At 48.5% G+C, this 25,957-nt stretch overlaps 36 non-coding genes across 36 annotated transcripts; all 36 read right to left on the reverse strand.

The window, feature by feature from the left end:
• Positions 1 to 645: 645 nt before the first annotated feature.
• On the reverse strand, positions 646 to 718 carry trnaf-gaa (transfer RNA phenylalanine (anticodon GAA)). Its single transcript has one exon. It is a non-coding gene; the product is annotated as a tRNA-Phe (tRNA).
• Positions 719 to 1,807: 1,089 nt separating this feature from the next.
• On the reverse strand, positions 1,808 to 1,880 carry trnaf-gaa (transfer RNA phenylalanine (anticodon GAA)). The gene has a single exon. It is a non-coding gene; the product is annotated as a tRNA-Phe (tRNA).
• Positions 1,881 to 2,578: 698 nt separating this feature from the next.
• Positions 2,579 to 2,651, reverse strand: trnaf-gaa (transfer RNA phenylalanine (anticodon GAA)). Its single transcript has one exon. It is a non-coding gene; the product is annotated as a tRNA-Phe (tRNA).
• A 702-nt stretch (positions 2,652 to 3,353) lies between these two features.
• On the reverse strand, positions 3,354 to 3,426 carry trnaf-gaa (transfer RNA phenylalanine (anticodon GAA)). Its single transcript has one exon. It is a non-coding gene; the product is annotated as a tRNA-Phe (tRNA).
• A 315-nt stretch (positions 3,427 to 3,741) lies between these two features.
• On the reverse strand, positions 3,742 to 3,814 carry trnaf-gaa (transfer RNA phenylalanine (anticodon GAA)). The gene has a single exon. It is a non-coding gene; the product is annotated as a tRNA-Phe (tRNA).
• A 317-nt stretch (positions 3,815 to 4,131) lies between these two features.
• Positions 4,132 to 4,204, reverse strand: trnaf-gaa (transfer RNA phenylalanine (anticodon GAA)). The gene has a single exon. It is a non-coding gene; the product is annotated as a tRNA-Phe (tRNA).
• Positions 4,205 to 4,521: 317 nt separating this feature from the next.
• Positions 4,522 to 4,594, reverse strand: trnaf-gaa (transfer RNA phenylalanine (anticodon GAA)). Its single transcript has one exon. It is a non-coding gene; the product is annotated as a tRNA-Phe (tRNA).
• Positions 4,595 to 5,679: 1,085 nt separating this feature from the next.
• On the reverse strand, positions 5,680 to 5,752 carry trnaf-gaa (transfer RNA phenylalanine (anticodon GAA)). Its single transcript has one exon. It is a non-coding gene; the product is annotated as a tRNA-Phe (tRNA).
• Positions 5,753 to 6,069: 317 nt separating this feature from the next.
• On the reverse strand, positions 6,070 to 6,142 carry trnaf-gaa (transfer RNA phenylalanine (anticodon GAA)). Its single transcript has one exon. It is a non-coding gene; the product is annotated as a tRNA-Phe (tRNA).
• Positions 6,143 to 8,385: 2,243 nt separating this feature from the next.
• On the reverse strand, positions 8,386 to 8,458 carry trnaf-gaa (transfer RNA phenylalanine (anticodon GAA)). The gene has a single exon. It is a non-coding gene; the product is annotated as a tRNA-Phe (tRNA).
• Positions 8,459 to 9,547: 1,089 nt separating this feature from the next.
• trnaf-gaa (transfer RNA phenylalanine (anticodon GAA)) lies at positions 9,548 to 9,620 on the reverse strand. Its single transcript has one exon. It is a non-coding gene; the product is annotated as a tRNA-Phe (tRNA).
• A 698-nt stretch (positions 9,621 to 10,318) lies between these two features.
• trnaf-gaa (transfer RNA phenylalanine (anticodon GAA)) lies at positions 10,319 to 10,391 on the reverse strand. Its single transcript has one exon. It is a non-coding gene; the product is annotated as a tRNA-Phe (tRNA).
• A 702-nt stretch (positions 10,392 to 11,093) lies between these two features.
• Positions 11,094 to 11,166, reverse strand: trnaf-gaa (transfer RNA phenylalanine (anticodon GAA)). The gene has a single exon. It is a non-coding gene; the product is annotated as a tRNA-Phe (tRNA).
• Positions 11,167 to 11,483: 317 nt separating this feature from the next.
• On the reverse strand, positions 11,484 to 11,556 carry trnaf-gaa (transfer RNA phenylalanine (anticodon GAA)). The gene has a single exon. It is a non-coding gene; the product is annotated as a tRNA-Phe (tRNA).
• Positions 11,557 to 12,259: 703 nt separating this feature from the next.
• Positions 12,260 to 12,332, reverse strand: trnaf-gaa (transfer RNA phenylalanine (anticodon GAA)). The gene has a single exon. It is a non-coding gene; the product is annotated as a tRNA-Phe (tRNA).
• Positions 12,333 to 12,649: 317 nt separating this feature from the next.
• On the reverse strand, positions 12,650 to 12,722 carry trnaf-gaa (transfer RNA phenylalanine (anticodon GAA)). Its single transcript has one exon. It is a non-coding gene; the product is annotated as a tRNA-Phe (tRNA).
• Positions 12,723 to 13,425: 703 nt separating this feature from the next.
• Positions 13,426 to 13,498, reverse strand: trnaf-gaa (transfer RNA phenylalanine (anticodon GAA)). The gene has a single exon. It is a non-coding gene; the product is annotated as a tRNA-Phe (tRNA).
• A 703-nt stretch (positions 13,499 to 14,201) lies between these two features.
• Positions 14,202 to 14,274, reverse strand: trnaf-gaa (transfer RNA phenylalanine (anticodon GAA)). Its single transcript has one exon. It is a non-coding gene; the product is annotated as a tRNA-Phe (tRNA).
• Positions 14,275 to 14,976: 702 nt separating this feature from the next.
• On the reverse strand, positions 14,977 to 15,049 carry trnaf-gaa (transfer RNA phenylalanine (anticodon GAA)). The gene has a single exon. It is a non-coding gene; the product is annotated as a tRNA-Phe (tRNA).
• A 703-nt stretch (positions 15,050 to 15,752) lies between these two features.
• On the reverse strand, positions 15,753 to 15,825 carry trnaf-gaa (transfer RNA phenylalanine (anticodon GAA)). The gene has a single exon. It is a non-coding gene; the product is annotated as a tRNA-Phe (tRNA).
• Positions 15,826 to 16,528: 703 nt separating this feature from the next.
• Positions 16,529 to 16,601, reverse strand: trnaf-gaa (transfer RNA phenylalanine (anticodon GAA)). The gene has a single exon. It is a non-coding gene; the product is annotated as a tRNA-Phe (tRNA).
• A 1,089-nt stretch (positions 16,602 to 17,690) lies between these two features.
• Positions 17,691 to 17,763, reverse strand: trnaf-gaa (transfer RNA phenylalanine (anticodon GAA)). Its single transcript has one exon. It is a non-coding gene; the product is annotated as a tRNA-Phe (tRNA).
• A 698-nt stretch (positions 17,764 to 18,461) lies between these two features.
• Positions 18,462 to 18,534, reverse strand: trnaf-gaa (transfer RNA phenylalanine (anticodon GAA)). The gene has a single exon. It is a non-coding gene; the product is annotated as a tRNA-Phe (tRNA).
• A 702-nt stretch (positions 18,535 to 19,236) lies between these two features.
• trnaf-gaa (transfer RNA phenylalanine (anticodon GAA)) lies at positions 19,237 to 19,309 on the reverse strand. Its single transcript has one exon. It is a non-coding gene; the product is annotated as a tRNA-Phe (tRNA).
• A 315-nt stretch (positions 19,310 to 19,624) lies between these two features.
• trnaf-gaa (transfer RNA phenylalanine (anticodon GAA)) lies at positions 19,625 to 19,697 on the reverse strand. Its single transcript has one exon. It is a non-coding gene; the product is annotated as a tRNA-Phe (tRNA).
• A 317-nt stretch (positions 19,698 to 20,014) lies between these two features.
• Positions 20,015 to 20,087, reverse strand: trnaf-gaa (transfer RNA phenylalanine (anticodon GAA)). Its single transcript has one exon. It is a non-coding gene; the product is annotated as a tRNA-Phe (tRNA).
• A 1,478-nt stretch (positions 20,088 to 21,565) lies between these two features.
• On the reverse strand, positions 21,566 to 21,638 carry trnaf-gaa (transfer RNA phenylalanine (anticodon GAA)). Its single transcript has one exon. It is a non-coding gene; the product is annotated as a tRNA-Phe (tRNA).
• A 317-nt stretch (positions 21,639 to 21,955) lies between these two features.
• Positions 21,956 to 22,028, reverse strand: trnaf-gaa (transfer RNA phenylalanine (anticodon GAA)). The gene has a single exon. It is a non-coding gene; the product is annotated as a tRNA-Phe (tRNA).
• A 311-nt stretch (positions 22,029 to 22,339) lies between these two features.
• Positions 22,340 to 22,412, reverse strand: trnal-uaa (transfer RNA leucine (anticodon UAA)). Its single transcript has one exon. It is a non-coding gene; the product is annotated as a tRNA-Leu (tRNA).
• Positions 22,413 to 22,729: 317 nt separating this feature from the next.
• trnaf-gaa (transfer RNA phenylalanine (anticodon GAA)) lies at positions 22,730 to 22,802 on the reverse strand. Its single transcript has one exon. It is a non-coding gene; the product is annotated as a tRNA-Phe (tRNA).
• A 699-nt stretch (positions 22,803 to 23,501) lies between these two features.
• Positions 23,502 to 23,574, reverse strand: trnaf-gaa (transfer RNA phenylalanine (anticodon GAA)). The gene has a single exon. It is a non-coding gene; the product is annotated as a tRNA-Phe (tRNA).
• Positions 23,575 to 23,887: 313 nt separating this feature from the next.
• trnaf-gaa (transfer RNA phenylalanine (anticodon GAA)) lies at positions 23,888 to 23,960 on the reverse strand. Its single transcript has one exon. It is a non-coding gene; the product is annotated as a tRNA-Phe (tRNA).
• Positions 23,961 to 24,663: 703 nt separating this feature from the next.
• trnaf-gaa (transfer RNA phenylalanine (anticodon GAA)) lies at positions 24,664 to 24,736 on the reverse strand. The gene has a single exon. It is a non-coding gene; the product is annotated as a tRNA-Phe (tRNA).
• A 317-nt stretch (positions 24,737 to 25,053) lies between these two features.
• Positions 25,054 to 25,126, reverse strand: trnaf-gaa (transfer RNA phenylalanine (anticodon GAA)). The gene has a single exon. It is a non-coding gene; the product is annotated as a tRNA-Phe (tRNA).
• A 313-nt stretch (positions 25,127 to 25,439) lies between these two features.
• On the reverse strand, positions 25,440 to 25,512 carry trnaf-gaa (transfer RNA phenylalanine (anticodon GAA)). The gene has a single exon. It is a non-coding gene; the product is annotated as a tRNA-Phe (tRNA).
• Positions 25,513 to 25,825: 313 nt separating this feature from the next.
• trnaf-gaa (transfer RNA phenylalanine (anticodon GAA)) lies at positions 25,826 to 25,898 on the reverse strand. Its single transcript has one exon. It is a non-coding gene; the product is annotated as a tRNA-Phe (tRNA).
• Positions 25,899 to 25,957: the final 59 nt, after the last annotated feature.

Here is a 25,957-nt window from a genome sequence, read left to right on the forward strand (position 1 = left end):
GAAAAACATGTCCAAAAAGCTGTTAATGGAGTTTTGCGAGTTGCCATATCATCCAATGATGGAGGGGAAACACGGCCTACTGGTGCACTTCGCTGCGCTATCAGCTCCGATATTTAAAAGCGACAAGTTTATGCAGCAGGTCCCGTGTCACGCCTTTCTCTGACCAGTCAGTGGTCAGCAGTGTTTTGGCGTGACCTTTGAGAAAATGCACCGTCAACCACTTCCTTGAGTAGACTTTACTTTGGAAACACCAAACCCTTGCCGAAACCCGGGATCGAACCAGGGACCTTTAGATCTTCAGTCTAACACTCTCCCAACTGAGCTATTTCGGCACAGAACAGGCTGCAGTAGCATGTCCAAGCCTTGCCACAGACGCGAGCAAGAAAGAAAAACATGTCCAAAAAGCTGTTAATGGAGTTTTGCGAGTTGCCATATCATCCAATGATGGAGGGGAAACACAGCCTACTGGTGCACTTCGCTGCGCTATCAGCTCCGATATTTAAAAGCGACAAGTTTATGCAGCAGGTCCCGTGTCACGCCTTTCTCTGACCAGTCAGTGGTCAGCAGTGTTTTGGCGTGACCTTTGAGAAAATGCACCGTCAATCACTTCCTTGAGTAGACTATACTCTGGAAACACCAAACCCCTGCCGAAACCCGGAATCGAACCAGGGACCTTTAGATCTTCAGTCTAACACTCTCCCAACTGAGCTATTTCGGCACAAAGTCAACAGGCTGCAGTAGCATGTCCAAGCCTTGCCACAGACGCGAGCAAGAAAGAAAAACATGTCCAAAAAGCTGTTAATGGAGTTTTGCGAGTTGCCCTATCATTTAATGATGGAGGGGAAACACAGCCTACTGGTGCACTTCGCTGCGCTATCAGCTCCGATATTTAAAAGCGACAAGTTTATGCAGCAGGTCCCGTGTCGCGCCTTTCTCTGACCAGTCAATGGTCAGCAGTGTTTTGGCGTGACTTTTGAGAAAATGCACCGTCAACCACTTCCTTGAATAGAGTGTACTCTGGAAACACCAAAGCCTTGCCGAACCCCGGGATTGAACCAGGGACCTTTAGATCTTCAGTCTAACGCTCTCCCAACTGAGCTATTTCGGCACAGAACAGGCTGCAGTAGCATGTCCAAGCCTTGCCACAGACGCGAGCAAGAAAGAAAAACATGTCCAAAAAGCTGTTAATGGAGTTTTGCGAGTTGCCATATCATCCAATGATGGAGGGGAAACACGGCCTACTGGTGCACTTCGCTGCGCTATCAGCTCCGATATTTAAAAGCGACAAGTTTATGCAGCAGGTCCCGTGTCACGCCTTTCTCTGACCAGTCAGTGGTCAGCAGTGTTTTGGCGTGACCTTTGAGAAAATGCACCGTCAATCACTTCCTTGAGTAGACTATACTCTGGAAACACCAAAGCCTTGCCGAACCCCGGGATTGAACCAGGGACCTTTAGATCTTCAGTCTAACGCTCTCCCAACTGAGCTATTTCGGCACAGAACAGGCTGCACTAGCATGTCCAAGCCTTGCCACAGACGCGAGCAAGAAAGAAAAACATGTCCAAAAAGCTGTTAATGGAGTTTTACGAGTTGCCATATCATCCAATGATGGAGGGGAAACACGGCCTACTGGTGCACTTCGCTGCGGTATCAGCTCCGATATTTAAAAGCGACAAGTTTATGCAGCAGCTCCCGTGTCACGCCTTTCTCTGACCAGTCAGTGGTCAGCAGTGTTTTGGCGTGACCTTTGAGAAAATGCACCGTCAATCACTTCCTTGAGTAGACTATACTCTGGAAACACCAAAGCCTTGCCGAAACCCGGGATTGAACCAGGGACCTTTAGATCTTCAGTCTAACGCTCTCCCAACTGAGCTATTTCGGCACAGAACAGGCTGCAGTAGCATGTCCAAGCCTTGCCACAGACGCGAGCAAGAAAGAAAAACATGTCCAAAAAGCTGTTAATGGAGTTTTGCGAGTTGCCATATCATCCAATGATGGAGGGGAAACACAGCCTATTGGTGCACTTCGCTGCGCTATCAGCTCCAATATTTAAAAGCGACAAGTTTATGCAGCAGCTCCCGTGTCACGCCTTTCTCTGACCAGTCAGTGGTCAGCAGTGTTTTGGCGTGACCTTTGAGAAAATGCACCGTCAACCACTTCCTTGAGTAGACTTTACTTTGGAAACACCAAACCCTTGCCGAAACCCGGGATTGAACCAGGGACCTTTAGATCTTCAGTCTAACACTCGCCCAACTGAGCTATTTCGGCACAGAACAGGCTGCAGTAGCATGTCCAAGCCTTGCCACAGACGCGAGCAAGAAAGAAAAACATGTCCAAAAAGCTGTTAATGGAGTTTTGCGAGTTGCCCTATCATTTAATGATGGAGGGGAAACAGAGTCTACTGGTGCACTTCGCTGCGCTATCAGCTCCGATATTTAAAAGCGAAAGTTTATGCAGCAGGTCCCGTGTCGCGCCTTTCTCTGACCAGTCAATGGTCATCAGTGTTTTGGCGTGACTTTTGAGAAAATGCACCGTCAACCACTTCCTTGAGTAGAGTGTACTTTGGAAACACCAAACCCTTGCCGAAACCCGGGATCGAACCAGGGACCTTTAGATCTTCAGTCTAACGCTCTCCCAACTGAGCTATTTCGGCACAAAGTCAACAGGCTGCAGTAGCATGTCCAAGCCTTGCCACAGACGCGAGCAAGAAAGAAAAACATGTCCAAAAAGCTGTTAATGGAGTTTTGCGAGTTGCCCTATCATTTAATGATGGAGGGGAAACACAGCCTACTGGTGCACTTCGCTGCGCTATCAGCTCCGATATTTAAAAGCGACAAGTTTATGCAGCAGGTCCCGTGTCGCGCCTTTCTCTGACCAGTCAATGGTCAGCAGTGTTTTGGCGTGACTTTTGAGAAAATGCACCGTCAACCACTTCCTTGAATAGAGTGTACTTTGGAAACACCAAACCCTTGCCGAAACCCGGGATCGAACCAGGGACCTTTAGATCTTCAGCCTAACGCTCTCCCAACTGAGCTATTTCGGCACAGAACAGGCTGCAGTAGCATGTCCAAGCCTTGCCACAGACGCGAGCAAGAAAGAAAAACATGTCCAAAAAGCTGTTAATGGAGTTTTGCGAGTTGCCCTATCATTTAATGATGGAGGGGAAACAGAGTCTACTGGTGCACTTCGCTGCGCTATCAGCTCCGATATTTAAAAGCGAAAGTTTATGCAGCAGGTCCCGTGTCGCGCCTTTCTCTGACCAGTCAATGGTCATCAGTGTTTTGGCGTGACTTTTGAGAAAATGCACCGTCAATCACTTCCTTGAGTAGACTATACTCTGGAAACACCAAACCCTTGCCGAAACCCGGGATCGAACCAGGGACCTTTAGATCTTCAGTCTAACGCTCTCCCAACTGAGCTATTTCGGCACAAAAAACAGGCTGCAGTAGCATGTCCAAGCCTTGCCACAGACGCCAGCAAGAAAGAAAAACATGTCCAAAAAGCTGTTAATGGAGTTTTGCGAGTTGCCATATCATCCAATGATGGAGGGGAAACACAGCCTACTGGTGCACTTCGCTGCGCTATCAGCTCCGATATTTAAAAGCGACAAGTTTATGCAGCAGGTCCCGTGTCACGCCTTTCTCTGACCAGTCAGTGGTCACCAGTGTTTTGGCGTGACTTTTGAGAAAATGCACCGTCAATCACTTCCTTGAGTAGACTATACTCTGGAAACACCAAAGCCTTGCCGAAACCCGGGATCGAACCAGGGACCTTTAGATCTTCAGTCTAACGCTCTCCCAACTGAGCTATTTCGGCACAAAGGCAACAGGCTGCAGTAGCATGTCCAAGCCTTGCCACAGACGCCAGCAAGAAAGAAAAACATGTCCAAAAAGCTGTTAATGGAGTTTTGCGAGTTGCCATATCATCCAATGATGGAGGGGAAACACAGCCTACTGGTGCACTTCGCTGCGCTATCAGCTCCGATATTTAAAAGCGACAAGTTTATGCAGCAGGTCCCGTGTCACGCCTTTCTCTGACCAGTCAGTGGTCACCAGTGTTTTGGCGTGACCTTTGAGAAAATGCACCGTCAATCACTTCCTTGAGTAGACTATACTCTGGAAACACCAAACCCTTGCCGAAACCCGGGATCGAACCAGGGACCTTTAGATCTTCAGTCTAACGCTCTCCCAACTGAGCTATTTCGGCACAAAGTCAACAGGCTGCAGTAGCATGTCCAAGCCTTGCCACAGACGCGAGCAAGAAAGAAAAACATGTCCAAAAAGCTGTTAATGGAGTTTTGCGAGTTGCCATATCATCCAATGATGGAGGGGAAACACAGCCTACTGGTGCACTTCGCTGCGCTATCAGCTCCGATATTTAAAAGCGACAAGTTTATGCAGCAGGTCCCGTGTCACGCCTTTCTCTGACCAGTCAGTGGTCAGCAGTGTTTTGGCGTGACTTTTGAGAAAATGCACCGTCAACCACTTCCTTGAGTAGACTTTACTTTGGAAACACCAAACCCTTGCCGAAACCCGGGATTGAACCAGGGACCTTTAGATCTTCAGTCTAACGCTCTCCCAACTGAGCTATTTCGGCACAGAACAGGCTGTAGTAGCATGTCCAAGCCTTGCCACAGACGCCAGCAAGAAAGAAAAACATGTCCAAAAAGCTGTTAATGGAGTTTTGCGAGTTGCCCTATCATTTAATGATGGAGGGGAAACACAGCCTATTGGTGCACTTTGCTGCGCTATCAGCTCCAATATTTAAAAGCAACAAGTTTATGCAGCAGGTCCCGTGTCGCGCCTTTCTCTGACCAGTCAATGGTCAGCAGTGTTTTGGCGTGACCTTTGAGAAAATGCACCGTCAACCACTTCCTTGAGTAGACTTTACTTTGGAAACACCAAAGCCTTGCCGAAACCCGGGATCGAACCAGGGACCTTTAGATCTTCAGTCTAACACTCTCCCAACTGAGCTATTTCGGCACAGAACAGGCTGTAGTAGCTTGTCCAACCCTTGCCACAGACGCGGGCAAGAAAGAAAAACATGTCCAAAAAGCTGTTAATGGCGTTTTGCGAGTTGCCATATCATCCAATGATGGAGGGGAAACACGGCCTACTGGTGCACTTCGCTGCGCTATCAGCTCCGATATTTAAAAGCGACAAGTTTATGCAGCAGGTCCCGTGTCACGCCTTTCTCTGACCAGTCAGTGGTCAGCAGTGTTTTGGCGTGACCTTTGAGAAAATGCACCGTCAACCACTTCCTTGAGTAGACTTTACTTTGGAAACACCAAACCCTTGCCGAAACCCGCGATCGAACCAGGGACCTTTAGATCTTCAGTCTAACACTCTCCCAACTGAGCTATTTCGGCACAGAACAGGCTGCAGTAGCATGTCCAAGCCTTGCCACAGACGCGAGCAAGAAAGAAAAACATGTCCAAAAAGCTGTTAATGGAGTTTTGCGAGTTGCCATATCATCCAATGATGGAGGGGAAACACAGCCTACTGGTGCACTTCGCTGCGCTATCAGCTCCGATATTTAAAAGCGACAAGTTTATGCAGCAGGTCCCGTGTCACGCCTTTCTCTGACCAGTCAGTGGTCAGCAGTGTTTTGGCGTGACCTTTGAGAAAATGCACCGTCAATCACTTCCTTGAGTAGACTATACTCTGGAAACACCAAACCCCTGCCGAAACCCGGAATCGAACCAGGGACCTTTAGATCTTCAGTCTAACACTCTCCCAACTGAGCTATTTCGGCACAAAGTCAACAGGCTGCAGTAGCATGTCCAAGCCTTGCCACAGACGCGAGCAAGAAAGAAAAACATGTCCAAAAAGCTGTTAATGGAGTTTTGCGAGTTGCCCTATCATTTAATGATGGAGGGGAAACACAGCCTACTGGTGCACTTCGCTGCGCTATCAGCTCCGATATTTAAAAGTGACAAGTTTATGCAGCAGGTCCCGTGTCGCGCCTTTCTCTGACCAGTCAATGGTCAGCAGTGTTTTGGCGTGACTTTTGAGAAAATGCACCGTCAACCACTTCCTTGAATAGAGTGTACTTTGGAAACACCAAACCCTTGCCGAAACCCGGGATCGAACCAGGGACCTTTAGATCTTCAGTCTAACGCTCTCCCAACTGAGCTATTTCGGCACAGAACAGGCTGCAGTAGCATGTCCAAGCCTTGCCACAGACGCGAGCAAGAAAGAAAAACATGTCCAAAAAGCTGTTAATGGAGTTTTGCGAGTTGCCATATCATCCAATGATGGAGGGGAAACACGGCCTACTGGTGCACTTCGCTGCGCTATCAGCTCCGATATTTAAAAGCGACAAGTTTATGCAGCAGGTCCCGTGTCACGCCTTTCTCTGACCAGTCAGTGGTCAGCAGTGTTTTGGCGTGACCTTTGAGAAAATGCACCGTCAATCACTTCCTTGAGTAGACTATACTCTGGAAACACCAAAGCCTTGCCGAACCCCGGGATTGAACCAGGGACCTTTAGATCTTCAGTCTAACGCTCTCCCAACTGAGCTATTTCGGCACAGAACAGGCTGCAGTAGCATGTCCAAGCCTTGCCACAGACGCGAGCAAGAAAGAAAAACATGTCCAAAAAGCTGTTAATGGAGTTTTACGAGTTGCCATATCATCCAATGATGGAGGGGAAACACAGCCTATTGGTGCACTTCGCTGCGCTATCAGCTCCGATATTTAAAAGCGACAAGTTTATGCAGCAGCTCCCGTGTCACGCCTTTCTCTGACCAGTCAATGGTCAGCAGTGTTTTGGCGTGACTTTTGAGAAAATGCACCGTCAAACACTTCCTTGAGTAGACCGCACTTTGGAAACGCCAAAGCCTTGCCGAACCCCGGGATCGAACCAGGGACCTTTAGATCTTCAGTCTAACGCTCTCCCAACTGAGCTATTTCGGCACAGAACAGGCTGCAGTAGCATGTCCAAGCCTTGCCACAGACGCGAGCAAGAAAGAAAAACATGTTCAAAAAGCTGTTAATGGAGTTTTGCGAGTTGCCCTATCATTTAATGATGGAGGGGAAACACGGCCTACTGGTGCACTTCGCTGCGCTATCAGCTCCGATATTTAAAAGCGACAAGTTTATGCAGCAGGTCCCGTGTCACGCCATTCTCTGACCAGTCAGTGGTCAGCAGTGTTTTGGCGTGACCTTTGAGAAAATGCACCGTCAACCACTTCCTTGAGTAGACTTTACTTTGGAAACACCAAACCCTTGCCGAAACCCGGGATCGAACCAGGGACCTTTAGATCTTCAGTCTAACACTCTCCCAACTGAGCTATTTCGGCACAGAACAGGCTGCAGTAGCATGTCCAACCCTTGCCACAGACGCGAGCAAGAAAGAAAAACATGTCCAAAAAGCTGTTAATGGAGTTTTGCGAGTTGCCATATCATCCAATGATGGAGGGGAAACACGGCCTACTGGTGCACTTCGCTGCGCTATCAGCTCCGATATTTAAAAGCGACAAGTTTATGCAGCAGGTCCCGTGTCACGCCTTTCTCTGACCAGTCAGTGGTCAGCAGTGTTTTGGCGTGACCTTTGAGAAAATGCACCGTCAACCACTTCCTTGAGTAGACTTTACTTTGGAAACACCAAACCCTTGCCGAAACCCTGGATCGAACCAGGGACCTTCAGATCTTCAGTCTAACACTCTCCCAACTGAGCTATTTCGGCACAGAACAGGCTGCAGTAGCATGTCCAAGCCTTGCCACAGACGCGAGCAAGAAAGAAAAACATGTCCAAAAAGCTGTTAATGGAGTTTTGCGAGTTGCCCTATCATTTAATGATGGAGGGGAAACACAGCCTACTGGTGCACTTCGCTGCGCTATCAGCTCCGATATTTAAAAGCGACAAGTTTATGCAGCAGGTCCCGTGTCGCGCCTTTCTCTGACCAGTCAATGGTCAGCAGTGTTTTGGCGTGACTTTTGAGAAAATGCACCGTCAACCACTTCCTTGAATAGAGTGTACTTTGGAAACACCAAAGCCTTGCCGAACCCCGGGATTGAACCAGGGACCTTTAGATCTTCAGTCTAACGCTCTCCCAACTGAGCTATTTCGGCACAGAACAGGCTGCAGTAGCATGTCCAAGCCTTGCCACAGACGCGAGCAAGAAAGAAAAACATGTCCAAAAAGCTGTTAATGGAGTTTTGCGAGTTGCCATATCATCCAATGATGGAGGGGAAACACGGCCTACTGGTGCACTTCGCTGCGCTATCAGCTCCGATATTTAAAAGCGACAAGTTTATGCAGCAGGTCCCGTGTCACGCCTTTCTCTGACCAGTCAGTGGTCAGCAGTGTTTTGGCGTGACCTTTGAGAAAATGCACCGTCAATCACTTCCTTGAGTAGACTATACTCTGGAAACACCAAACCCCTGCCGAAACCCGGAATCGAACCAGGGACCTTTAGATCTTCAGTCTAACACTCTCCCAACTGAGCTATTTCGGCACAAAGTCAACAGGCTGCAGTAGCATGTCCAAGCCTTGCCACAGACGCGAGCAAGAAAGAAAAACATGTCCAAAAAGCTGTTAATGGAGTTTTGCGAGTTGCCCTATCATTTAATGATGGAGGGGAAACACAGCCTACTGGTGCACTTCGCTGCGCTATCAGCTCCGATATTTAAAAGCGACAAGTTTATGCAGCAGCTCCTGTGTCGCGCCTTTCTCTGACCAGTCAATGGTCAGCAGTGTTTTGGCGTGACTTTTGAGAAAATGCACCGTCAACCACTTCCTTGAATAGAGTGTACTTTGGAAACACCAAAGCCTTGCCGAACCCCGGGATTGAACCAGGGACCTTTAGATCTTCAGTCTAACGCTCTCCCAACTGAGCTATTTCGGCACAGAACAGGCTGCAGTAGCATGTCCAAGCCTTGCCACAGACGCGAGCAAGAAAGAAAAACATGTCCAAAAAGCTGTTAATGGAGTTTTGCGAGTTGCCATATCATCCAATGATGGAGGGGAAACACGGCCTACTGGTGCACTTCGCTGCGCTATCAGCTCCGATATTTAAAAGCGACAAGTTTATGCAGCAGGTCCCGTGTCACGCCTTTCTCTGACCAGTCAGTGGTCAGCAGTGTTTTGGCGTGACCTTTGAGAAAATGCACCGTTAATCACTTCCTTGAGTAGACTATACTCTGGAAACACCAAAGCCTTGCCGAACCCCGGGATTGAACCAGGGACCTTTAGATCTTCAGTCTAACGCTCTCCCAACTGAGCTATTTCGGCACAGAACAGGCTGCAGTAGCATGTCCAAGCCTTGCCACAGACGCGAGCAAGAAAGAAAAACATGTCCAAAAAGCTGTTAATGGAGTTTTACGAGTTGCCATATCATCCAATGATGGAGGGGAAACACGGCCTACTGGTGCACTTCGCTGCGGTATCAGCTCCGATATTTAAAAGCGACAAGTTTATGCAGCAGCTCCCGTGTCACGCCTTTCTCTGACCAGTCAGTGGTCAGCAGTGTTTTGGCGTGACCTTTGAGAAAATGCACCGTCAATCACTTCCTTGAGTAGACTATACTCTGGAAACACCAAAGCCTTGCCGAAACCCGGGATTGAACCAGGGACCTTTAGATCTTCAGTCTAACGCTCTCCCAACTGAGCTATTTCGGCACAGAACAGGCTGCAGTAGCATGTCCAAGCCTTGCCACAGACGCGAGCAAGAAAGAAAAACATGTCCAAAAAGCTGTTAATGGAGTTTTGCGAGTTGCCATATCATCCAATGATGGAGGGGAAACACAGCCTATTGGTGCACTTCGCTGCGCTATCAGCTCCAATATTTAAAAGCGACAAGTTTATGCAGCAGCTCCCGTGTCACGCCTTTCTCTGACCAGTCAGTGGTCAGCAGTGTTTTGGCGTGACCTTTGAGAAAATGCACCGTCAACCACTTCCTTGAGTAGACTTTACTTTGGAAACACCAAACCCTTGCCGAAACCCGGGATTGAACCAGGGACCTTTAGATCTTCAGTCTAACACTCGCCCAACTGAGCTATTTCGGCACAGAACAGGCTGCAGTAGCATGTCCAAGCCTTGCCACAGACGCGAGCAAGAAAGAAAAACATGTCCAAAAAGCTGTTAATGGAGTTTTGCGAGTTGCCCTATCATTTAATGATGGAGGGGAAACAGAGTCTACTGGTGCACTTCGCTGCGCTATCAGCTCCGATATTTAAAAGCGAAAGTTTATGCAGCAGGTCCCGTGTCGCGCCTTTCTCTGACCAGTCAATGGTCATCAGTGTTTTGGCGTGACTTTTGAGAAAATGCACCGTCAACCACTTCCTTGAGTAGAGTGTACTTTGGAAACACCAAACCCTTGCCGAAACCCGGGATCGAACCAGGGACCTTTAGATCTTCAGTCTAACGCTCTCCCAACTGAGCTATTTCGGCACAAAGTCAACAGGCTGCAGTAGCATGTCCAAGCCTTGCCACAGACGCGAGCAAGAAAGAAAAACATGTCCAAAAAGCTGTTAATGGAGTTTTGCGAGTTGCCCTATCATTTAATGATGGAGGGGAAACACAGCCTACTGGTGCACTTCGCTGCGCTATCAGCTCCGATATTTAAAAGCGACAAGTTTATGCAGCAGGTCCCGTGTCGCGCCTTTCTCTGACCAGTCAATGGTCAGCAGTGTTTTGGCGTGACTTTTGAGAAAATGCACCGTCAACCACTTCCTTGAATAGAGTGTACTTTGGAAACACCAAACCCTTGCCGAAACCCGGGATCGAACCAGGGACCTTTAGATCTTCAGCCTAACGCTCTCCCAACTGAGCTATTTCGGCACAGAACAGGCTGCAGTAGCATGTCCAAGCCTTGCCACAGACGCGAGCAAGAAAGAAAAACATGTCCAAAAAGCTGTTAATGGAGTTTTGCGAGTTGCCCTATCATTTAATGATGGAGGGGAAACAGAGTCTACTGGTGCACTTCGCTGCGCTATCAGCTCCGATATTTAAAAGCGAAAGTTTATGCAGCAGGTCCCGTGTCGCGCCTTTCTCTGACCAGTCAATGGTCATCAGTGTTTTGGCGTGACTTTTGAGAAAATGCACCGTCAATCACTTCCTTGAGTAGACTATACTCTGGAAACACCAAACCCTTGCCGAAACCCGGGATCGAACCAGGGACCTTTAGATCTTCAGTCTAACGCTCTCCCAACTGAGCTATTTCGGCACAAAGGCAACAGGCTGCAGTAGCATGTCCAAGCCTTGCCACAGACGCCAGCAAGAAAGAAAAACATGTCCAAAAAGCTGTTAATGGAGTTTTGCGAGTTGCCATATCATCCAATGATGGAGGGGAAACACAGCCTACTGGTGCACTTCGCTGCGCTATCAGCTCCGATATTTAAAAGCGACAAGTTTATGCAGCAGGTCCCGTGTCACGCCTTTCTCTGACCAGTCAGTGGTCACCAGTGTTTTGGCGTGACCTTTGAGAAAATGCACTGTCAATCACTTCCTTGAGTAGACTATACTCTGGAAACACCAAACCCTTGCCGAAACCCGGGATCGAACCAGGGACCTTTAGATCTTCAGTCTAACGCTCTCCCAACTGAGCTATTTCGGCACAAAGTCAACAGGCTGCAGTAGCATGTCCAAGCCTTGCCACAGACGCGAGCAAGAAAGAAAAACATGTCCAAAAAGCTGTTAATGGAGTTTTGCGAGTTGCCATATCATCCAATGATGGAGGGGAAACACAGCCTACTGGTGCACTTCGCTGCGCTATCAGCTCCGATATTTAAAAGCGACAAGTTTATGCAGCAGGTCCCGTGTCACGCCTTTCTCTGACCAGTCAGTGGTCAGCAGTGTTTTGGCGTGACTTTTGAGAAAATGCACCGTCAACCACTTCCTTGAGTAGACTTTACTTTGGAAACACCAAACCCTTGCCGAAACCCGTGATTGAACCAGGGTCCTTTAGATCTTCAGTCTAACACTCTCCCAACTGAGCTATTTCGGCACAGAACAGGCTGCAGTAGCATGTCCAAGCCTCGCCACAGACGCGAGCAAGAAAGAAAAACATGTCCAAAAAGATGTTAATGGAGTTTTGCGAGTTGCCCTATCATTTAATGATGGAGGGGAAACACAGCCTATTGGTGCACTTCGCTGCGCTATCAGCTCCAATATTTAAAAGCGACAAGTTTATGCAGCAGGTCCCGTGTCGCGCCTTTCTCTGACCAGTCAATGGTCAGCAGTGTTTTGGCGTGACTTTTGAGAAAATGCACCGTCAACCACTTCCTTGAGTAGAGTGTACTTTGGAAACACCAAACCCTTGCCGAAACCCGGGATCGAACCAGGGACCTTTAGATCTTCAGTCTAACGCTCTCCCAACTGAGCTATTTCGGCACAAAGTCAACAGGCTGCAGTAGCTTGTCCAAGCCTTGCCACAGACGCGAGCAAGAAAGAAAAACATGTCCATAAAGCTGTTAATGGAGTTTTGCGAGTTGCCATATCATCCAATGATGGAGGGGAAACACGGCCTACTGGTGCACTTCGCTGCGCTATCAGCTCCGATATTTAAAAGCGACAAGTTTATGCAGCAGGTCCCGTGTCGCGCCTTTCTCTGACCAGTCAGTGGTCAGCAGTGTTTTGGCGTGACTTTTGAGAAAATGCACCGTCAACCACTTCCTTGAGTAGAGTGTACTTTGGAAACACCAAACCCTTGCCGAAACCCGGGATCGAACCAGGGACCTTTAGATCTTCAGTCTAACGCTCTCCCAACTGAGCTATTTCGGCACAGAACAGGCTGTAGTAGCATGTCCAAGCCTTGCCACAGACGCCAGCAAGAAAGAAAAACATGTCCAAAAAGCTGTTAATGGAGTTTTGCGAGTTGCCCTATCATTTAATGATGGAGGGGAAACACAGCCTACTGGTGCACTTCGCTGCGCTATCAGCTCCGATATTTAAAAGCGACAAGTTTATGCAGCAGGTCCCGTGTCACGCCTTTCTCTGACCAGTCAGTGGTCAGCAGTGTTTTGGCGTGACTTTTGAGAAAATGCACCGTCAATCACTTCCTTGAGTAGACTATACTCTGGAAACACCAAAGCCTTGCCGAAACCCGGGATCGAACCAGGGACCTTTAGATCTTCAGCCTAACGCTCTCCCAACTGAGCTATTTCGGCACAAAGGCAACAGGCTGCAGTAGCATGTCCAAGCCTTGCCACAGACGCCAGCAAGAAAGAAAAACATGTCCAAAAAGCTGTTAATGGAGTTTTGCGAGTTGCCATATCATCCAATGATGGAGGGGAAACACAGCCTACTGGTGCACTTCGCTGCGCTATCAGCTCCGATATTTAAAAGCGACAAGTTTATGCAGCAGGTCCCGTGTCACGCCTTTCTCTGACCAGTCAGTGGTCACCAGTGTTTTGGCGTGACCTTTGAGAAAATGCACTGTCAATCACTTCCTTGAGTAGACTATACTCTGGAAACACCAAACCCTTGCCGAAACCCGGGATCGAACCAGGGACCTTTAGATCTTCAGTCTAACGCTCTCCCAACTGAGCTATTTCGGCACAAAGTCAACAGGCTGCAGTAGCATGTCCAAGCCTTGCCACAGACGCGAGCAAGAAAGAAAAACATGTCCAAAAAGCTGTTAATGGAGTTTTGCGAGTTGCCATATCATCCAATGATGGAGGGGAAACACAGCCTACTGGTGCACTTCGCTGCGCTATCAGCTCCGATATTTAAAAGCGACAAGTTTATGCAGCAGGTCCCGTGTCACGCCTTTCTCTGACCAGTCAGTGGTCAGCAGTGTTTTGGCGTGACTTTTGAGAAAATGCACCGTCAACCACTTCCTTGAGTAGACTTTACTTTGGAAACACCAAACCCTTGCCGAAACCCGGGATTGAACCAGGGACCTTTAGATCTTCAGTCTAACACTCTCCCAACTGAGCTATTTCGGCACAGAACAGGCTGCAGTAGCATGTCCAAGCCTCGCCACAGACGCGAGCAAGAAAGAAAAACATGTCCAAAAAGATGTTAATGGAGTTTTGCGAGTTGCCCTATCATTTAATGATGGAGGGGAAACACAGCCTATTGGTGCACTTCGCTGCGCTATCAGCTCCAATATTTAAAAGCGACAAGTTTATGCAGCAGGTCCCGTGTCGCGCCTTTCTCTGACCAGTCAATGGTCAGCAGTGTTTTGGCGTGACTTTTGAGAAAATGCACCGTCAACCACTTCCTTGAGTAGAGTGTACTTTGGAAACACCAAACCCTTGCCGAAACCCGGGATCGAACCAGGGACCTTTAGATCTTCAGTCTAACGCTCTCCCAACTGAGCTATTTCGGCACAAAGTCAACAGGCTGCAGTAGCTTGTCCAAGCCTTGCCACAGACGCGAGCAAGAAAGAAAAACATGTCCATAAAGCTGTTAATGGAGTTTTGCGAGTTGCCATATCATCCAATGATGGAGGGGAAACACGGCCTACTGGTGCACTTCGCTGCGCTATCAGCTCCGATATTTAAAAGCGACAAGTTTATGCAGCAGGTCCCGTGTCGCGCCTTTCTCTGACCAGTCAATGGTCAGCAGTGTTTTGGCGTGACTTTTGAGAAAATGCACCGTCAACCACTTCCTTGAGTAGAGTGTACTTTGGAAACACCAAACCCTTGCCGAAACCCGGGATCGAAACAGGGACCTTTAGATCTTCAGTCTAACGCTCTCCCAACTGAGCTATTTCGGCACAGAACAGGCTGCAGTAGCATGTCCAAGCCTTGCCACAGACGCGAGCAAGAAAGAAAAACATGTCCAAAAAGCTGTTAATGGAGTTTTGCGAGTTGCCCTATCATTTAATGATGGAGGGGAAACAGAGTCTACTGGTGCACTTCGCTGCGCTATCAGCTCCGATATTTAAAAGCGAAAGTTTATGCAGCAGGTCCCGTGTCGCGCCTTTCTCTGACCAGTCAATGGTCATCAGTGTTTTGGCGTGACTTTTGAGAAAATGCACCGTCAACCACTTCCTTGAGTAAAGTGTACTTTGGAAACACCAAACCCTTGCCGAAACCCGGGATCGAACCAGGGACCTTTAGATCTTCAGTCTAACGCTCTCCCAACTGAGCTATTTCGGCACAAAGTCAACAGGCTGCAGTAGCATGTCCAAGCCTTGCCACAGACGCGAGCAAGAAAGAAAAACATGTCCAAAAAGCTGTTAATGGAGTTTTGCGAGTTGCCCTATCATTTAATGATGGAGGGGAAACACAGCCTACTGGTGCACTTCGCTGCGCTATCAGCTCCGATATTTAAAAGCGACAAGTTTATGCAGCAGGTCCCGTGTCACGCCTTTCTCTGACCAGTCAGTGGTCAGCAGTGTTTTGGCGTGACTTTTGAGAAAATGCACCGTCAACCACTTCCTTGAGTAGACTTTACTTTGGAAACACCAAACCCTTGCCGAAACCCGGGATCGAACCAGGGACCTTTAGATCTTCAGTCTAACACTCTCCCAACTGAGCTATTTCGGCACAGAACAGGCTGCAGTAGCATGTCCAAGCCTTGCCACAGACGCGAGCAAGAAAGAAAAACATGTCCAAAAAGCTGTTAATGGAGTTTTGCGAGTTGCCATATCATCCAATGATGGAGGGGAAACACAGCCTACTGGTGCACTTCGCTGCGCTATCAGCTCCGATATTTAAAAGCGACAAGTTTATGCAGCAGGTCCCGTGTCACGCCTTTCTCTGACCAGTCAGTGGTCAGCAGTGTTTTGGCGTGACCTTTGAGAAAATGCACCGTCAATCACTTCCTTGAGTAGACTATACTCTGGAAACACCAAACCCCTGCCGAAACCCGGAATCGAACCAGGGACCTTTAGATCTTCAGTCTAACACTCTCCCAACTGAGCTATTTCGGCACAAAGTCAACAGGCTGCAGTAGCATGTCCAAGCCTTGCCACAGACGCGAGCAAGAAAGAAAAACATGTCCAAAAAGCTGTTAATGGAGTTTTGCGAGTTGCCCTATCATTTAATGATGGAGGGGAAACACAGCCTACTGGTGCACTTCGCTGCGCTATCAGCTCCGATATTTAAAAGCGACAAGTTTATGCAGCAGGTCCCGTGTCGCGCCTTTCTCTGACCAGTCAATGGTCAGCAGTGTTTTGGCGTGACTTTTGAGAAAATGCACCGTCAACCACTTCCTTGAATAGAGTGTACTTTGGAAACACCAAAGCCTTGCCGAACCCCGGGATTGAACCAGGGACCTTTAGATCTTCAGTCTAACGCTCTCCCAACTGAGCTATTTCGGCACAGAACAGGCTGCAGTAGCATGTCCAAGCCTTGCCACAGACGCGAGCAAGAAAGAAAAACATGTCCAAAAAGCTGTTAATGGAGTTTTGCGAGTTGCCATATCATCCAATGATGGAGGGGAAACACGGCCTACTGGTGCACTTCGCTGCGCTATCAGCTCCGATATTTAAAAGCGACAAGTTTATGCAGCAGGTCCCGTGTCACGCCTTTCTCTGACCAGTCAGTGGTCAGCAGTGTTTTGGCGTGACCTTTGAGAAAATGCACCGTCAATCACTTCCTTGAGTAGACTATACTCTGGAAACACCAAACCCCTGCCGAAACCCGGAATCGAACCAGGGACCTTTAGATCTTCAGTCTAACACTCTCCCAACTGAGCTATTTCGGCACAAAGTCAACAGGCTGCAGTAGCATGTCCAAGCCTTGCCACAGACGCGAGCAAGAAAGAAAAACATGTCCAAAAAGCTGTTAATGGAGTTTTGCGAGTTGCCCTATCATTTAATGATGGAGGGGAAACACAGCCTACTGGTGCACTTCGCTGCGCTATCACCTCCGATATTTAAAAGCGACAAGTTTATGCAGCAGGTCCCGTGTCGCGCCTTTCTCTGACCAGTCAATGGTCAGCAGTGTTTTGGCGTGACTTTTGAGAAAATGCACCGTCAACCACTTCCTTGAATAGAGTGTACTTTGGAAACACCAAAGCCTTGCCGAACCCCGGGATTGAACCAGGGACCTTTAGATCTTCAGTCTAACGCTCTCCCAACTGAGCTATTTCGGCACAGAACAGGCTGCAGTAGCATGTCCAAGCCTTGCCACAGACGCGAGCAAGAAAGAAAAACATGTCCAAAAAGCTGTTAATGGAGTTTTGCGAGTTGCCATATCATCCAATGATGGAGGGGAAACACGGCCTACTGGTGCACTTCGCTGCGCTATCAGCTCCGATATTTAAAAGCGACAAGTTTATGCAGCAGGTCCCGTGTCACGCCTTTCTCTGACCAGTCAGTGGTCAGCAGTGTTTTGGCGTGACCTTTGAGAAAATGCACCGTCAATCACTTCCTTGAGTAGACTATACTCTGGAAACACCAAAGCCTTGCCGAACCCCGGGATTGAACCAGGGACCTTTAGATCTTCAGTCTAACGCTCTCCCAACTGAGCTATTTCGGCACAGAACAGGCTGCAGTAGCATGTCCAAGCCTTGCCACAGACGCGAGCAAGAAAGAAAAACATGTCCAAAAAGCTGTTAATGGAGTTTTACGAGTTGCCATATCATCCAATGATGGAGGGGAAACACGGCCTACTGGTGCACTTCGCTGCGGTATCAGCTCCGATATTTAAAAGCGACAAGTTTATGCAGCAGCTCCCGTGTCACGCCTTTCTCTGACCAGTCAGTGGTCAGCAGTGTTTTGGCGTGACCTTTGAGAAAATGCACCGTCAATCACTTCCTTGAGTAGACTATACTCTGGAAACACCAAAGCCTTGCCGAAACCCGGGATTGAACCAGGGACCTTTAGATCTTCAGTCTAACGCTCTCCCAACTGAGCTATTTCGGCACAGAACAGGCTGCAGTAGCATGTCCAAGCCTTGCCACAGACGCGAGCAAGAAAGAAAAACATGTCCAAAAAGCTGTTAATGGAGTTTTGCGAGTTGCCATATCATCCAATGATGGAGGGGAAACACAGCCTATTGGTGCACTTCGCTGCGCTATCAGCTCCAATATTTAAAAGCGACAAGTTTATGCAGCAGCTCCCGTGTCACGCCTTTCTCTGACCAGTCAGTGGTCAGCAGTGTTTTGGCGTGACCTTTGAGAAAATGCACCGTCAACCACTTCCTTGAGTAGACTTTACTTTGGAAACACCAAACCCTTGCCGAAACCCGGGATTGAACCAGGGACCTTTAGATCTTCAGTCTAACACTCGCCCAACTGAGCTATTTCGGCACAGAACAGGCTGCAGTAGCATGTCCAAGCCTTGCCACAGACGCGAGCAAGAAAGAAAAACATGTCCAAAAAGCTGTTAATGGAGTTTTGCGAGTTGCCCTATCATTTAATGATGGAGGGGAAACAGAGTCTACTGGTGCACTTCGCTGCGCTATCAGCTCCGATATTTAAAAGCGAAAGTTTATGCAGCAGGTCCCGTGTCGCGCCTTTCTCTGACCAGTCAATGGTCATCAGTGTTTTGGCGTGACTTTTGAGAAAATGCACCGTCAACCACTTCCTTGAGTAGAGTGTACTTTGGAAACACCAAACCCTTGCCGAAACCCGGGATCGAACCAGGGACCTTTAGATCTTCAGTCTAACGCTCTCCCAACTGAGCTATTTCGGCACAAAGTCAACAGGCTGCAGTAGCATGTCCAAGCCTTGCCACTGACGCGAGCAAGAAAGAAAAACATGTCCAAAAAGCTGTTAATGGAGTTTTGCGAGTTGCCCTATCATTTAATGATGGAGGGGAAACACAGCCTACTGGTGCACTTCGCTGCGCTATCAGCTCCGATATTTAAAAGCGACAAGTTTATGCAGCAGGTCCCGTGTCGCGCCTTTCTCTGACCAGTCAATGGTCAGCAGTGTTTTGGCGTGACTTTTGAGAAAATGCACCGTCAACCACTTCCTTGAATAGAGTGTACTTTGGAAACACCAAACCCTTGCCGAAACCCGGGATCGAACCAGGGACCTTTAGATCTTCAGCCTAACGCTCTCCCAACTGAGCTATTTCGGCACAGAACAGGCTGCAGTAGCATGTCCAAGCCTTGCCACAGACGCGAGCAAGAAAGAAAAACATGTCCAAAAAGCTGTTAATGGAGTTTTGCGAGTTGCCCTATCATTTAATGATGGAGGGGAAACAGAGTCTACTGGTGCACTTCGCTGCGCTATCAGCTCCGATATTTAAAAGCGAAAGTTTATGCAGCAGGTCCCGTGTCGCGCCTTTCTCTGACCAGTCAATGGTCATCAGTGTTTTGGCGTGACTTTTGAGAAAATGCACCGTCAATCACTTCCTTGAGTAGACTATACTCTGGAAACACCAAACCCTTGCCGAAACCCGGGATCGAACCAGGGACCTTTAGATCTTCAGTCTAACGCTCTCCCAACTGAGCTATTTCGGCACAAAAAACAGGCTGCAGTAGCATGTCCAAGCCTTGCCACAGACGCCAGCAAGAAAGAAAAACATGTCCAAAAAGCTGTTAATGGAGTTTTGCGAGTTGCCATATCATCCAATGATGGAGGGGAAACACAGCCTACTGGTGCACTTCGCTGCGCTATCAGCTCCGATATTTAAAAGCGACAAGTTTATGCAGCAGGTCCCGTGTCACGCCTTTCTCTGACCAGTCAGTGGTCACCAGTGTTTTGGCGTGACTTTTGAGAAAATGCACCGTCAATCACTTCCTTGAGTAGACTATACTCTGGAAACACCAAAGCCTTGCCGAAACCCGGGATCGAACCAGGGACCTTTAGATCTTCAGTCTAACGCTCTCCCAACTGAGCTATTTCGGCACAAAGGCAACAGGCTGCAGTAGCATGTCCAAGCCTTGCCACAGACGCCAGCAAGAAAGAAAAACATGTCCAAAAAGCTGTTAATGGAGTTTTGCGAGTTGCCATATCATCCAATGATGGAGGGGAAACACAGCCTACTGGTGCACTTCGCTGCGCTATCAGCTCCGATATTTAAAAGCGACAAGTTTATGCAGCAGGTCCCGTGTCACGCCTTTCTCTGACCAGTCAGTGGTCACCAGTGTTTTGGCGTGACCTTTGAGAAAATGCACCGTCAATCACTTCCTTGAGTAGACTATACTCTGGAAACACCAAACCCTTGCCGAAACCCGGGATCGAACCAGGGACCTTTAGATCTTCAGTCTAACGCTCTCCCAACTGAGCTATTTCGGCACAAAGTCAACAGGCTGCAGTAGCATGTCCAAGCCTTGCCACAGACGCGAGCAAGAAAGAAAAACATGTCCAAAAAGCTGTTAATGGAGTTTTGCGAGTTGCCATATCATCCAATGATGGAGGGGAAACACAGCCTACTGGTGCACTTCGCTGCGCTATCAGCTCCGATATTTAAAAGCGACAAGTTTATGCAGCAGGTCCCGTGTCACGCCTTTCTCTGACCAGTCAGTGGTCAGCAGTGTTTTGGCGTGACTTTTGAGAAAATGCACCGTCAACCACTTCCTTGAGTAGACTTTACTTTGGAAACACCAAACCCTTGCCGAAACCCGGGATTGAACCAGGGACCTTTAGATCTTCAGTCTAACACTCTCCCAACTGAGCTATTTCGGCACAGAACAGGCTGCAGTAGCATGTCCAAGCCTCGCCACAGACGCGAGCAAGAAAGAAAAACATGTCCAAAAAGATGTTAATGGAGTTTTGCGAGTTGCCCTATCATTTAATGATGGAGGGGAAACACAGCCTATTGGTGCACTTCGCTGCGCTATCAGCTCCAATATTTAAAAGCGACAAGTTTATGCAGCAGGTCCCGTGTCGCGCCTTTCTCTGACCAGTCAATGGTCAGCAGTGTTTTGGCGTGACTTTTGAGAAAATGCACCGTCAACCACTTCCTTGAGTAGAGTGTACTTTGGAAACACCAAACCCTTGCCGAAACCCGGGATCGAACCAGGGACCTTCAGATCTTCAGTCTAACGCTCTCCCAACTGAGCTATTTCGGCACAAAGTCAACAGGCTGCAGTAGCTTGTCCAAACCTTGCCACAGACGCGGGCAAGAAAGAAAAACATGTCCAAAAAGCTGTTAATGGAGTTTTGCGAGTTGCCATATCATCCAATGATGGAGGGGAAACACGGCCTACTGGTGCACTTCGCTGCGCTATCAGCTCCGATATTTAAAAGCGACAAGTTTATGCAGCAGGTCCCGTGTCGCGCCTTTCTCTGACCAGTCAATGGTCAGCAGTGTTTTGGCGTGACTTTTGAGAAAATGCACCGTCAACCACTTCCTTGAGTAGAGTGTACTTTGGAAACACCAAACCCTTGCCGAAACCCGGGATCGAAACAGGGACCTTTAGATCTTCAGTCTAACGCTCTCCCAACTGAGCTATTTCGGCACAGAACAGGCTGCAGTAGCATGTCCAAGCCTTGCCACAGACGCGAGCAAGAAAGAAAAACATGTCCAAAAAGCTGTTAATGGAGTTTTGCGAGTTGCCCTATCATTTAATGATGGAGGGGAAACAGAGTCTACTGGTGCACTTCGCTGCGCTATCAGCTCCGATATTTAAAAGCGAAAGTTTATGCAGCAGGTCCCGTGTCGCGCCTTTCTCTGACCAGTCAATGGTCATCAGTGTTTTGGCGTGACTTTTGAGAAAATGCACCGTCAACCACTTCCTTGAGTAGAGTGTACTTTGGAAACACCAAACCCTTGCCGAAACCCGGGATCGAACCAGGGACCTTTAGATCTTCAGTCTAACGCTCTCCCAACTGAGCTATTTCGGCACAAAGTCAACAGGCTGCAGTAGCATGTCCAAGCCTTGCCACAGACGCGAGCAAGAAAGAAAAACATGTCCAAAAAGCTGTTAATGGAGTTTTGCGAGTTGCCCTATCATTTAATGATGGAGGGGAAACACAGCCTACTGGTGCACTTCGCTGCGCTATCAGCTCCGATATTTAAAAGCGACAAGTTTATGCAGCAGGTCCCGTGTCGCGCCTTTCTCTGACCAGTCAATGGTCAGCAGTGTTTTGGCGTGACTTTTGAGAAAATGCACCGTCAACCACTTCCTTGAATAGAGTGTACTTTGGAAACACCAAACCCTTGCCGAAACCCGGGATCGAACCAGGGACCTTTAGATCTTCAGTCTAACGCTCTCCCAACTGAGCTATTTCGGCACAGAACAGGCTGCAGTAGCATGTCCAAGCCTTGCCACAGACGCGAGCAAGAAAGAAAAACATGTCCAAAAAGCTGTTAATGGAGTTTTGCGAGTTGCCCTATCATTTAATGATGGAGGGGAAACACAGCCTACTGGTGCACTTCGCTGCGCTATCAGCTCCGATATTTAAAAGCGACAAGTTTATGCAGCAGGTCCCGTGTCGCGCCTTTCTCTGACCAATAAGGTCAGCAGTGTTTTGGCGTGACTTTTGAGAAAATGCACCGTCAACCACTTCCTTGAGTAGAGTGTACTTTGGAAACACCAAACCCTTGCCGAAACCCAGGATTGAACCAGGGACCTTTAGATTTTAAGTCTAACGCTCTCCTAACTGAGCTATTTCTGCACAGAGTCAACAGGCTGCAGTAGCTTGTCCAAGCCTCGCCACAGACGCGGGCAAGAAAGAAAAGCATGTCCAAAAAGCTGTTAATGGAGTTTTGCGAGTTGCCCTATCGTTTAATGATGGAGGGGAAACACGGCCTACTGGTGCACTTCGCTGTGCTATCAGCTCCGATATTTAAAAGCGACAAGTTTATGCAGCAGGTCCCGTGTCGCGCCTTTCTCTGACCAGTCAATGGTCAGCAGTGTTTTGGCGTGACTTTTGAGAAAATGCACCGTCAACCACTTCCTTGAATAGAGTGTACTTTGGAAACACCAAACCCTTGCCGAAACCCGGGATCGAACCAGGGACCTTTAGATCTTCAGTCTAACGCTCTCCCAACTGAGCTATTTCGGCACAGAACAGGCTGCAGTAGCATGTCCAAGCCTTGCCACAGACGCGAGCAAGAAAGAAAAACATGTCCAAAAAGCTGTTAATGGAGTTTTGCGAGTTGCCATATCATCCAATGATGGAGGGGAAACACGGCCTACTGGTGCACTTCGCTGCGCTATCAGCTCCGATATTTAAAAGCGACAAGTTTATGCAGCAGGTCCCGTGTCACGCCTTTCTCTGACCAGTCAGTGGTCAGCAGTGTTTTGGCGTGACCTTTGAGAAAATGCACCGTCAATCAGTTCCTTGAGTAGACTATACTCTGGAAACACCAAAGCCTTGCCAAAACCCGGGATTGAACCAGGGACCTTTAGATCTTCAGTCTAACGCTCTCCCAACTGAGCTATTTCGGCACAGAACAGGCTGCAGTAGCATGTCCAAGCCTTGCCACAGACGCGAGCAAGAAAGAAAAACATGTCCAAAAAGCTGTTAATGGAGTTTTACGAGTTGCCATATCATCCAATGATGGAGGGGAAACACGGCCTACTGGTGCACTTCGCTGCGGTATCAGCTCCGATATTTAAAAGCGACAAGTTTATGCAGCAGCTCCCGTGTCACGCCTTTCTCTGACCAGTCAGTGGTCAGCAGTGTTTTGGCGTGACCTTTGAGAAAATGCACCGTCAATCACTTCCTTGAGTAGACTATACTCTGGAAACACCAAAGCCTTGCCGAAACCCGGGATTGAACCAGGGACCTTTAGATCTTCAGTCTAACGCTCTCCCAACTGAGCTATTTCGGCACAGAACAGGCTGCAGTAGCATGTCCAAGCCTTGCCACAGACGCCAGCAAGAAAGAAAAACATGTCCAAAAAGCTGTTAATGGAGTTTTGCGAGTTGCCATATCATCCAATGATGGAGGGGAAACACAGCCTACTGGTGCACTTCGCTGCGCTATCAGCTCCGATATTTAAAAGCGACAAGTTTATGCAGCAGGTCCCGTGTCACGCCTTTCTCTGACCAGTCAGTGGTCACCAGTGTTTTGGCGTGACCTTTGAGAAAATGCACCGTCAATCACTTCCTTGAGTAGACTATACTCTGGAAACACCAAACCCTTGCCGAAACCCGGGATCGAACCAGGGACCTTTAGATCTTCAGTCTAACGCTCTCCCAACTGAGCTATTTCGGCACAAAGTCAACAGGCTGCAGTAGCATGTCCAAGCCTTGCCACAGACGCGAGCAAGAAAGAAAAACATGTCCAAAAAGCTGTTAATGGAGTTTTGCGAGTTGCCATATCATCCAATGATGGAGGGGAAACACAGCCTACTGGTGCACTTCGCTGCGCTATCAGCTCCGATATTTAAAAGCGACAAGTTTATGCAGCAGGTCCCGTGTCACGCCTTTCTCTGACCAGTCAGTGGTCAGCAGTGTTTTGGCGTGACTTTTGAGAAAATGCACCGTCAACCACTTCCTTGAGTAGACTTTACTTTGGAAACACCAAACCCTTGCCGAAACCCGGGATTGAACCAGGGACCTTTAGATCTTCAGTCTAACACTCTCCCAACTGAGCTATTTCGGCACAGAACAGGCTGCAGTAGCATGTCCAAGCCTCGCCACAGACGCGAGCAAGAAAGAAAAACATGTCCAAAAAGATGTTAATGGAGTTTTGCGAGTTGCCCTATCATTTAATGATGGAGGGGAAACACAGCCTATTGGTGCACTTCGCTGCGCTATCAGCTCCAATATTTAAAAGCGACAAGTTTATGCAGCAGGTCCCGTGTCGCGCCTTTCTCTGACCAGTCAATGGTCAGCAGTGTTTTGGCGTGACTTTTGAGAAAATGCACCGTCAACCACTTCCTTGAGTAGAGTGTACTTTGGAAACACCAAACCCTTGCCGAAACCCGGGATCGAACCAGGGACCTTTAGATCTTCAGTCTAACGCTCTCCCAACTGAGCTATTTCGGCACAGAGTCAACAGGCTGCAGTAGCTTGTCCAAGCCTCGCCACAGACGCGGGCAAGAAAGAAAAGCATGTCCAAAAAGCTGTTAATGGAGTTTTGCGAGTTGCCCTATCGTTTAATGATGGAGGGGAAACACGGCCTACTGGTGCACTTCGCTGTGCTATCAGCTCCGATATTTAAAAGCGACAAGTTTATGCAGCAGGTCCCGTGTCGCGCCTTTCTCTGACCAGTCAATGGTCAGCAGTGTTTTGGCGTGACTTTTGAGAAAATGCACCGTCAACCACTTCCTTGAATAGAGTGTACTTTGGAAACACCAAACCCTTGCCGAAACCCGGGATCGAACCAGGGACCTTTAGATCTTCAGTCTAACGCTCTCCCAACTGAGCTATTTCGGCACAGAACAGGCTGCAGTAGCATGTCCAAGCCTTGCCACAGACGCGAGCAAGAAAGAAAAACATGTCCAAAAAGCTGTTAATGGAGTTTTGCGAGTTGCCATATCATCCAATGATGGAGGGGAAACACGGCCTACTGGTGCACTTCGCTGCGCTATCAGCTCCGATATTTAAAAGCGACAAGTTTATGCAGCAGGTCCCGTGTCACGCCTTTCTCTGACCAGTCAGTGGTCAGCAGTGTTTTGGCGTGACCTTTGAGAAAATGCACCGTCAATCAGTTCCTTGAGTAGACTATACTCTGGAAACACCAAAGCCTTGCCGAAACCCGGGATTGAACCAGGGACCTTTAGATCTTCAGTCTAACGCTCTCCCAACTGAGCTATTTCGGCACAGAACAGGCTGCAGTAGCATGTCCAAGCCTTGCCACAGACGCGAGCAAGAAAGAAAAACATGTCCAAAAAGCTGTTAATGGAGTTTTACGAGTTGCCATATCATCCAATGATGGAGGGGAAACACGGCCTACTGGTGCACTTCGCTGCGGTATCAGCTCCGATATTTAAAAGCGACAAGTTTATGCAGCAGCTCCCGTGTCACGCCTTTCTCTGACCAGTCAGTGGTCAGCAGTGTTTTGGCGTGACCTTTGAGAAAATGCACCGTCAATCACTTCCTTGAGTAGACTATACTCTGGAAACACCAAAGCCTTGCCGAAACCCGGGATTGAACCAGGGACCTTTAGATCTTCAGTCTAACGCTCTCCCAACTGAGCTATTTCGGCACAGAACAGGCTGCAGTAGCATGTCCAAGCCTTGCCACAGACGCGAGCAAGAAAGAAAA

This window comes from Hypomesus nipponensis, chromosome 7 (assembly GCF_054491055.1).
Source record: "Hypomesus nipponensis isolate SF chromosome 7, ASM5449105v1, whole genome shotgun sequence".
In the NCBI taxonomy this organism is placed as follows: domain Eukaryota; kingdom Metazoa; phylum Chordata; class Actinopteri; order Osmeriformes; family Osmeridae; genus Hypomesus; species Hypomesus nipponensis.